The sequence below is a fragment of the Equus quagga genome, unplaced genomic scaffold (genome assembly GCF_021613505.1).
Source record: "Equus quagga isolate Etosha38 unplaced genomic scaffold, UCLA_HA_Equagga_1.0 220_RagTag, whole genome shotgun sequence".
Taxonomy (NCBI): domain Eukaryota; kingdom Metazoa; phylum Chordata; class Mammalia; order Perissodactyla; family Equidae; genus Equus; species Equus quagga.
In genome coordinates, this window is record NW_025799647.1 from 4,760,546 (window position 1) to 4,770,923 (window position 10,378).

Sequence of the window (10,378 nt, forward strand, 5' to 3'; positions counted from 1 at the left end):
AATGTTACTAATGACCATCCCAGAGTCCTCTGGAGAGCATAGCGATGGGAAACCGGTTTCTATCGCTCTATGTGTCACCGAAGCACTTCAGGGGCAGGCAAGCACTATGCCAATAAAAAATGGCCAGGTCAATTATCCCTGCCTCATATCTCTGTCCCGTGGAGCTCAAAATGCTTGTGATTGGTGCCCTACCTCTTTCTTTCCCTCTATATTGAAAGCATCTTACTATTCACAATGATGTGATTAACTTGGTACGAATCCCCAAAATTTGTCTTTATGCTTCTGAAAAACCTGTCTTCATTATACCGAGCTACTTCAATAGAGATATTTAATGGGAACATTGTAACCGAGCAAAAAGGGGCTTGTTCTGCCAGCGGCAATCTGGTGCCAATCAATTGCAAACAAACCGGTGGTTGAGAAAGGAAAATTTATACAATTAGGGAACATAATCAGAAGATGGCACCTTATGTCCTGAAGAACCATCTTAAAATCATACAGAATCTTGAGGCAGTTCTATAAGGGAAATGGGCAGGGAAGGAGGGGGTTTAGGGATGTCAACTATCTGTTGTGACGAATTTCAAGGCACCACATTATCTTTTTCTTCCGTCATTTGTGATGGGTACCAATACAGAATTTTCCTTTCTGGAGGTTGTCACGTTCCTGGGGAACTCAGAGAACAAAGTTGTCTTATCGCAGCCCGGAGATATACGTAAGCAAGAGTCATAGAACTAGCAGATAGTCTATTTTGTAAAAGTGAGAGGTGCTTAATCATCTCGGCTACGTGCAGGCTAGAATGTATTCACAGAGACTAGTGAGTCAGGATCATAGGTACAATATTGCTTCTTTTCCCTAAGTTGGCTTTGCTTATGTTAACTTAAGATCTAGCTTTACGACATCAGCAAGCATCTTCCCTTAACCCTGCCTTATGGCAGTCAAATCAGTGAAGAAAGATCAGGGAGCGTATGAGACTCTGGGATTCAGATTCTTTAAGAAGAGATTAGTAACCATTTCAAAGCAAGCCAGTTTAACTGGGTTTGCTAGTATAAGAATTCTGTCTCCCTGAAGTATTGAAAGTGTAACCTTTAGTAGTTCAGGCTTTGGTAAGGAGCTGCAACAGTTACTAAAAGTCACAGGTGTGCTAAAGCACTGCAGTGAAAGTCAGCGTTCACTCTATTCTTGGAATAATTATAGTGCCTTCCATCTGTATGACATTTTCAAACTTTCAAAGTGTCCCCATTTCAGTTTCTAATTTTATGCTTTTACAGCCCTGTAAGATTGGCAAGAAAGCTACGTCTCCCCTTTTCAATGAGGAAACCAAGGAAATGATTAGTTAAAGGTCTTGTCTATGTAACAAAACTATTCACTAGTCAGCCAGGACTAGGACTTCATTCCTACCCTAAGCTCAACTTCTTTTTAGGCCAGTAGCCAGTAGCCACATGTGGCTATAAAGCACTTTTAATGTGGCAAATCTGAACTGAGATGTGTTGTAAGTACATTCTGCACATTAGATTTAGCAGACTTACTATGAAAAAAATATAAAATATTTCATTACTAATTTTTATATTGATTATATGTTGAAATAACTGGGCTAAATAAAAATATATTATTAAAATTAACTTCACTTGTTTCTTTTTTTTAATTTGTCTACTAGAAAATTTAGAATTACACTGGTAGCTTGCGTTATATTTCTTCTGGACAGGGCTAGTCTATAAAATTCTCTCTCTTGATCCATTTTTAAATGCATCCTCTGTTTTTAAAGCCTAATGCTGACTTTTCATTTCACTAACCACTGTATCTATTTTATTCAATTCTATAGACATTGGTTGAGTGTCTTTGCTATGAAAGGACCTATGTGGATAACAGGAAGATAAAAAAGACGTTGTCCTTTCCTACTCTCCAGATATTCCCAATTGAGTCTGAGAGAGACAATGAGCACCCATATGTATAACTACTGGCAGACTGTGGTATAAGAGCACCAAATGGAGAGACTACTTCCAAATAGGGGACTGGGAAAGAGGAATTTGGGCCTTGAAGGATGTGTAGGACTTCAAAAAGCAGAGTTGTAGTATAGGAATTTCAAATGGACAATGCCAAGGAGTTTGGATTTTATCCTGCAGGTGATAACAAGCCACTGAAAGTTTGTGCAGGAGAGTGATATCAGAGTCGTGGTTTAGGAAGATTATTTTGGCAGCTTTTTATCGAGACTGCTTGGAACTGGAAGAAATTGGACATGCAAAGGCGTACACTAACAGCAACCACAAGGGGGAGATGTATAGCTTTCTGCCTCATGACTAGTACAGAACATGCATGATAAAAAAAATAAGTAAAAAATTACACTGCAGTCAAAGATCTCAAAGAGTAGGTTCTTTGGCATGAACTGATTTCATGTGCTGAGGCATGAAAGACAATCTACGTATTTACCAGTGTCTTTTACCTTCCCAGAATGATATAGTATCTCGTTACTAAAATGAGCAAGTGAATAAAAACATCATTTTATTCATAGGCACAAAAATTCAAGAGCTAATGGTTATTCACTCAATGGAGTTCTCCATTCAAATCTAACCACATTCAGGGATGAGAGGCTGCAAATGGACTGGCGGGAGGGGGTGGACAGGACCAGAAATTAAAGTGTGATTATGGTAATAGGAATAAGAAAGTCTCTGAGTTTGACACATGGAAGAAAGGAAAATAGAGGCTGCAAAGCAGAAGATTAGCATCTGAAAGGAATGACCAAGTAGTAGCATAAAATAAGCAAAAATAAGTAAAGTTTGCAGGAAGCATTTAAGGATTACCTTCTAATAGAATGTTCTCTATACTAAACATGTGATGTCAATAATGTGTATCAAATGTACTCACATGTTGCAGTTTATGCATGAGATTATCTCTTGCTAAAAGGAATGCATTTAGGAAAGTCTAAATGTTAATATGGTTCAATTACATATGCTAAACTACATCCCTGGGGTGAGATTAAAGTTTTGCCTTAAGAGTGCAGTTTGAATCTCCTTTTGAAACCTTCCTAGTACCTTTTCCTTTTATGATGCTCCTAAGCCAAGAGGCTAGGATGCAGTGCAAGCATACCTATCCTCTTCATCCTTTGTGTAAAGGGTACGGAAGCATCCCAGAGCCTTTATGGGACCACTGTCAAACCAATTTCACAGATGGAGGGAAGCTCATTTTCAGGCAGAAGCTTGTCTCTAAGCCTAAAGCTTATCTGCTTGGTGAAGGTATATGTCATTCTTTCCATCGTCTCAAGGGAAGTGTGAAATAGGAGTGGTTGTGTTTACTTGGTATCACCTGCCTGGGGTGAATGAGTTAGCAGCACTTCTGGGGTAACACTGTGAACACAGGTGAGCCTGGCTGAAGGCAGGTACAACAGAGCTCCCAAAACTTCAGGGTCAGCCTTTTTTTTAGTTCAGTGGCCACGTTGGATTTCCTTCTCTTTAAGGTTCCCATGGCTATTGAGGTCATAAATGCCAGCTTTCAAATGTATGGTATTTGAAACCAAGGGAATAGCTACTGTTTCTCTTTGATTCTGTTTTCTTCAGCTCTCACTTTCTTTTCACGTACAGATGATCATTTCCACGATATCTGTCAAAATCTCGGATGTCGTGGCCTTTGGGAAAATATTCTTTCTCAAATCTTACATGTATCGGGATGCAACTGGGTTTTAGATATGCGATTATTTTATTTTCTATTTCTAATGCATGCCCCAAAGGTATAGTAAGACTCAGAGCAGACTTTTGTTCTCTACCACCTATGTCGACTCTGAGAGGTGAAGAAGTTTGGAATTTTCAGAGAAGCCCAGGGATGAGGAAAGGCAAGTCAAGAGGCTCCTGTTTCATCCTGGAGAAGGGCCAACAGAGGGAGGCCTTATTTCAAGGTGATTCAGGCACAAAATCTGAGGCATCAAGAAGCTTGGGTAGTTTTGAAAAGAGTCGTTTTGACTTGCAGTGGAGAAGGAGTACATAGAAGCTGCAAGGAGTATTTGGGAAATAACATGGTGATTTAAAGTTAAAATTTTAGATTCTGGTCTTAATTGTATCTTAATAACAGTAGGGCTATAAGCAAGTGGCTTATTGCCTGAGCTTCAACTCTCTCTTCTGTAAAATAATGACAATAATGAATATCCCTACCTCAAAGAGTTGCTTTATAAAATGATACACAAATGTTTTAGATATATGAGTATACACATATGCCTCCAGGGTGCTAGGAAAAATACCTCTGTCCATAAGCATGAGGTAGTAAAAGGGAGGATTATAAATTAGGAAAAGGGGATTGGTAATGACTGACAGCCTGCCGGGTGTGTGACTCTGTGTCTAGCTGAGCTGGGTAATACAAGACTGTGTACTTCAACTAATTTGTAAAGGTGGTTTGTGTGCACTTGAAAAGACTGAGTGAGCATGTTGTGTTGGAGAGGACACTGTGGGGGAAGAGTTGTGTTACGGAGGGAAACCACAGGTGATGGAGAGAGAGAGTAAAACGCCGGGCTCCTACCGGGAGCAGACTTGGAAAGTTACCAGAAGGTGCGAAGAGTCAGGGAGCCTTCTGTGTAAGTGCTACCTGGGGCTCCTACCAAATCACAGATTCCTAGTCCGACTTCTGGTTCCTTCTACTTCTTTCTCTTGACAAAATCTTTGCAAACTAATGAGAAACCACATACCAAGGTTTGAGAAAACTGAGGCATATTATTAAGCAATGATGAATGACAGTGCCAAGAACGTAACAGTTATGATAAGTCTCATTATGTCACTGCTTTAAAAGCCCCATGATTCCCTATTGCCTTTAGGATAAAGACCAAATTCCTTTCTACAGCATTCAAAGCCTTTTAAAATTTGGCCCAGTCTCCTCTTGCCTCGTGCCCTCTGCTCCCCACCTTTCCTCTTGCTGTCCTTTTCCTCTCATGGCATGTTAACTGTCTGCAGTCTCACCAAATTTCTCATGGCCCTAACCACACCAGATTCTTCCAAATTTTCTTTCTAGCTTTTTGTGTGCTGTTCTCTCTGCCCAGAATGGCCCTTTTTCTGCCTGTTGAAGTCACATTCAGTCTCTCAGACATGTTTCAAACATCACCTCTTCCATAAAGACTGGATATTAGTTTCCTATTCTGAACTCATATAATAACACTTTATTCATCCCCTCATTATGGAATACACAGTCACCACTTGAATGCAACTCCTTGAGAATGATACTTATTTCCCAGCTTTTAGCATTATGCCTAACACATAGTGGGCGCTCAGTAATGTTTTTTTATTGATTACAAAAACTGAACACATAATTTCACCCATCCCACCATCTTACCCCAAATTCCATGGCCAAAAGCAGCCACTATTTCACCGTCTCATTTAGACTTCACCGTGTTTACTCTTGGTCATTGCTTTCAAAGAGTTTACTATTTGAGGAGGAAAACAAATTTTTTTTGGAGGAGTTTTGGTTAAAAAAGTTGTTTTAAGCCTAATATCCTCTTCTTCTTTAATTACTCACCAAGAATTTATTGCTAAGTCATGTCTTCATGCTGTGCCCACTGAAAGGAAGATTCTGCCTAAGGCATGGATGACTCAGTGAGGAGAACAACGTGCCCTAATATCATTCAATTTAACACCTCATTGCTCTCTGGGAAATGATCTGTAAACTTAGAATTCAGTTTGTCACCTCATTCCTGGAAATTTAGCAACATCTTCCTGACTTCAATTGGTTCTATACACTACTATGTCTTTTTTAAAGATAATTTGATCCATAATGGTTTGTTGATTTGGGTTGAAGGAGGGTAGATGACTCTTCTACCAATATGGTTTCTTAGTCCTCTCTCATCTCTCTCAATGCTTGAGATGCCTACATCAGAGAGCCTTTTATTACAAAACTTAAAATGGTGCTCAAGTGGCCAGCCCCGGGGCCGAGTGGTTAAGTTTATGTGCTCCACTGCGGCAGCCCAGGGTTTCACTGGTTCGGATTCTGGGCGTGGACATGGCACCACTCCTCAGGCCACGTTGAGGTGGCGTCCCATGTGCCACAACTAGAAGGACCCACAACTAAAATACACAACTACGTACTGGGGGGATTTGGGGAGAAAAAAGCAGAAATAAAAAAAAGGAAGAAGATTGGCAACAGTTGTTAGCTCAGGTGCCAATCTTTAAATAAATAAATAAATAAATGGTGCTCAAAATGTAAATAAACCTGGGAGAAGTAATATGATAATATTAAAGCTCAGGAATTCAATTCAATTCATGCAATGTTTGGAGTACCTGCTCCATGCCTGCCTTTAAGTAGCTTACAATCTGGGGGAAAAGAAAAACCAATGATCACAAATAGTATAATAACCACTCTTAGGGATGCTACTGGGACCCAGAGAAAGGTCAGGCCTCTCAGCCCAGGAGAAGAGGAGAGAGGAGGGACCCAGTGTCTGCAAAGATTTTCCAGAAGAGTTGATATTTGGCAGACTTTAAGAATTGGTGGACATTAGAGGATATTGGGCAGGGGGGTAATCCCTAGACGGGGGAACACATGCAAAAGTACAGTTGTGTGGGAAAACAAGTTTGGAAGGCTGGTTCATAGAGTGGGTAGCATGGATCTAAGTAATATCCTGTCCTTTCAGGAGAAGGGTAAAGTTTTGACTCTTAAGTCAGGTGACACTGACTTCATAACTATGCATAAGGCCAGCTCCGGTGGAAGTTATCATGTAATGAACTTGAAAATTGCTCGGGCTTCTTCCTACTATATATCAGCATCACAATTTCCATCAAAGAGGTTGTATGGAGACATACAGATGTGGATTCACATCCCACCTCCATCACTTATTAGCTATAACACATTGGGCAAGATACTTAATTTCTGTGTGCCTTTTTTCTCATTTGCAAAATGAGAATACACCTGCCTCAGTGAGTAGCTGTGAGAATTAATAGAGATAATCCACTTAGCACAGGGTTTGATATATGTATTAAGTATTCCATAAATGTTAGTTCCATTGATAAAAATGAGTCCAGAGAATCTAATAAAAGATATAAGAATAAGTGGGTGGTAATCAAGGTTTGGTGATTAACTACAGCCCCAGAGAATTCCAGAGGTAGAAGAACTCTCAAGAAGTTGTCTAATATACTTCTCTACATCCAAGAAGATCAATGCTTAAGTCAACAGTATTTGGCTCTGCCTGCCTTCAAGGGCACTAAATACAGCTGAGGAAAGATGGGGTGGGGAAAGAGAGCAAAATAAAATCACAGGCAGAAAGAAGGAGATGAGAGATAAAGGGAGAAGGAAGTAGAATGATCAGACAAAGGCAATAGGAAATACACTTCAGTGGGTCTGCCATTAGTTCCTGGCTTAAATCTTCCAAAGGAGACAGTGACTTTATTCAAGATAAAAAGAGCCAGATGAAAGGCTTGGGAACTCCAAGAGGTCATATACTCAATAAACCCAGGGGCTGGCCTGGTGACATAGCAGTTAAGTACGCACATTCCACTTTGGTGGCCCGGGGTTCACCACTTCGGATCCCAGGTGGGGACATGGCACCGCTTGGCAAAGCCATGCTGTGGTAGGTGTCCCACATATAAAGTAGAGGAAGATGGGCATGGATGTTAGCTCAGGGCCAGTCTTCCTCAGCAAAAAAAAAAGGAGAGGATTGGCAGCAGATGTTAGCTCAGGGCTAATCTTTGTTTAAAAAAAAAAACCCAGAGAGGTCTAGGTGTGAAAGGATCCTAAGGAAGAAGGGTGTCTCTGGGAGTGTTTGGGAGTCATCTTTGCTAAGGAGCTCTTCATCAAACTCTGGAGAATGTTTAGAAAACCTCGAGATAGATTATTGTGTTTATTAAGACTGCTGATGTCAGGAGGGGCTCAGAGACTGCTACCTGATAGAAGCAAAAACGTTAGCCCACAGGTTTACAGATGAAATCTCTCTGTGAACCAAATTTTAGAGGAGTAATCCAAGGCAAAATTACTTATATTATTTCGCGTAAAAACAGAGGAATGCTGCCGAGCACCAGTCGCCTACTTGGCAGGACGGACTTGAGTAAGGCCTAAACCCTCAGGAGTTTGAACAGAACGGTTTTCCTTCTGGGAGCTTTCAACATCCACTTACACCCCATATTGATTTTGACTCGGTGCTCTCTGGTAACATTGCTCTCTGTTGAGTATTTACTCCCAAGAGATGATTCTGCCCTAATTCTCTCTTTTCCACGTGTCTTTCATTTTTCATTTTGTATTCCACTTTATTTTTGGAGCCTAAGCTATCATGACCACCTGCTGCCTTTTTCTGTTCATAGGCTTCTTCCTTCTCCTCCTTTGGTTACTTGTAGGTTAGCAGGGATAATGCTAAACTGGAGCCAGATGTTAATTAAGCAAAATAAGTCAAGCAAATCAAAACTCCCCGATATTTGGTTTCAGGTGAGTTAGTCAGAGCAGCGTTTCTTAGATGTGGTTTTGTTTTGACGTGAGTTACATAAGCCTCTGGTTGGGGCTGTGAGCTTTCTTCTGTGTGGTGTCATGACAGAGCAAAGGAAAGAGGGTGCTGTAAGAATGGAAACCAAGGACATTACTAAGTAACAAGGCAACAGCAAGCCAAACTGTGTGCCAGAGGTCACGACCTAGGCCTCAGCAAAATCTTGAGGAAATTTGTTGATTTTGTCTTCCTGCCAGAAGGATAATTCGGTAAATTACTGCTTTTGAAAGTTTACTCTTAGCCCAAGTTTCATTCCTAAATAACGGTAAAGACATCAACATGATGAACAAACAATTTTTAGTGTATACTATGTGTAAGACACTGGCCAGGCAGCAGGTGAACAAGGAGGGAGAATACGTGATTTGTACTCAGAGGATTTACTGTCTTGAGGAGATGAGGCACATACATTAAATGCATGCATATAATTTAACATACAAATAAATAACTGCCAGATAACACATACTGAATGCCAAAGGAGTACTATATAAGGAACTGATCATATGCCCCAGTTTGTCCTGGCTAGTCCCAGTTTATTCCTGTTGTTCCAGAGTAATTGTGCCCCCTTTAACTCTCAGACATCACAGTTTGGATGATAAATTATATGGTTACCTTATGTATAGACCAGTGGTCTAGGAATTAAGGGGAGGTATTGATTATCAATGGCTAGGGCAATTGGAGGGGGTTCATGCAGCTGGTAGAACTTGAGTTGGACCTTGAAGGAGGAGTTAGGACGGAGGCAAAGGGAGAGTGTTATACAGGAGAATATCAAGAACAAAGGTACCAAAATGGACGTGGGAATAAAAACAGCCCCAGCACAACTCCAGGGAACACCATTCACGTTATGTTCTCTGTGAATCATGCCCTCTGAATTGCGCAACTGTTAGCTCTAAAGGTATGTCATATTTGTTTGGAGGACGTGTGTGAGATAAGAATAGAAACAAGCAAAGAACAGATAGTGAAGGATATTAAATGCCAGATTAATAAATTTATATTTTAGGGACTGGCCCTCTGGCTGAGTGGTTAAGTGTGCACTCTGTTTCAGCAGCTCGGGGTTGGCCAGTTTGGATCCTACGCACCGTTTATCAAGCCATGCTGAGGTGGCGTCTCACATAGAACTAGAAGGACTTACAACTGGGATATACAACTATGTACTGGGGCTGTGGGGAGGAAAAAAAAAAAAAGAGGAAGATGGGCAACAGATGTTAGCTCAGGGCTGATTTTCCTCACCAAAAATATTCAATTAAAAAAAATAAAAGAAACTTAGCATTTTATCCTATAGTGCACTGGGATTTAACTGAAGAGTTGTGAGCAGAGAATGAAACCTACAACAAAATGGTTTTGGAAGATTGATACTCCCAACTGAAGTGTTCAATGTATTGAAAGGAGAAGAACTAGTTCCAAAAGTGTAATAAATGCCCAAGAGAGGTGACAAGAGTGCAGCAGTGGCAGTAGAAAGGGATATGAGGAGACAGACTTGAGAGAGTTTGCAAAGGCAGGGTTGATGGAGTGTGGTAACTGGCCAAGTATGCAAGGAGAGGGAACACAATCAAGAATGACTCAAGATTTAGAACTTGAGTCCTGAGAAAATGATGGTGTCATTCATGAATCTTGGGGAGTTGAGAGAAGCTAGCTTTTTGGGGAAAAGATGAGCTCTCCTCTAGACATGATGAGTTTGAGACATCCACTTGGAAATATCCAGCAGGAAATATTAAATTGTAGCTGAGACTGGTGGTTCTGGCTAGAGATGTAGATTTAGGAATTCTGTGGGCCGTTGAATAATTGACTGAAAAGGTTTCTTCCTTCAAGATCATAAATAGCAGGGGGCCGGCCCCACAGAGTGGTTAAGTTCGCTGGCTCGGCTTCGGTGGCCCAGGGTTTCGATGGTTGCCAGTTCAGATCTTGGGCGCGGACATGGCACCACTCGTCAGGCCATGCTGAGGCAATGTTCCATAT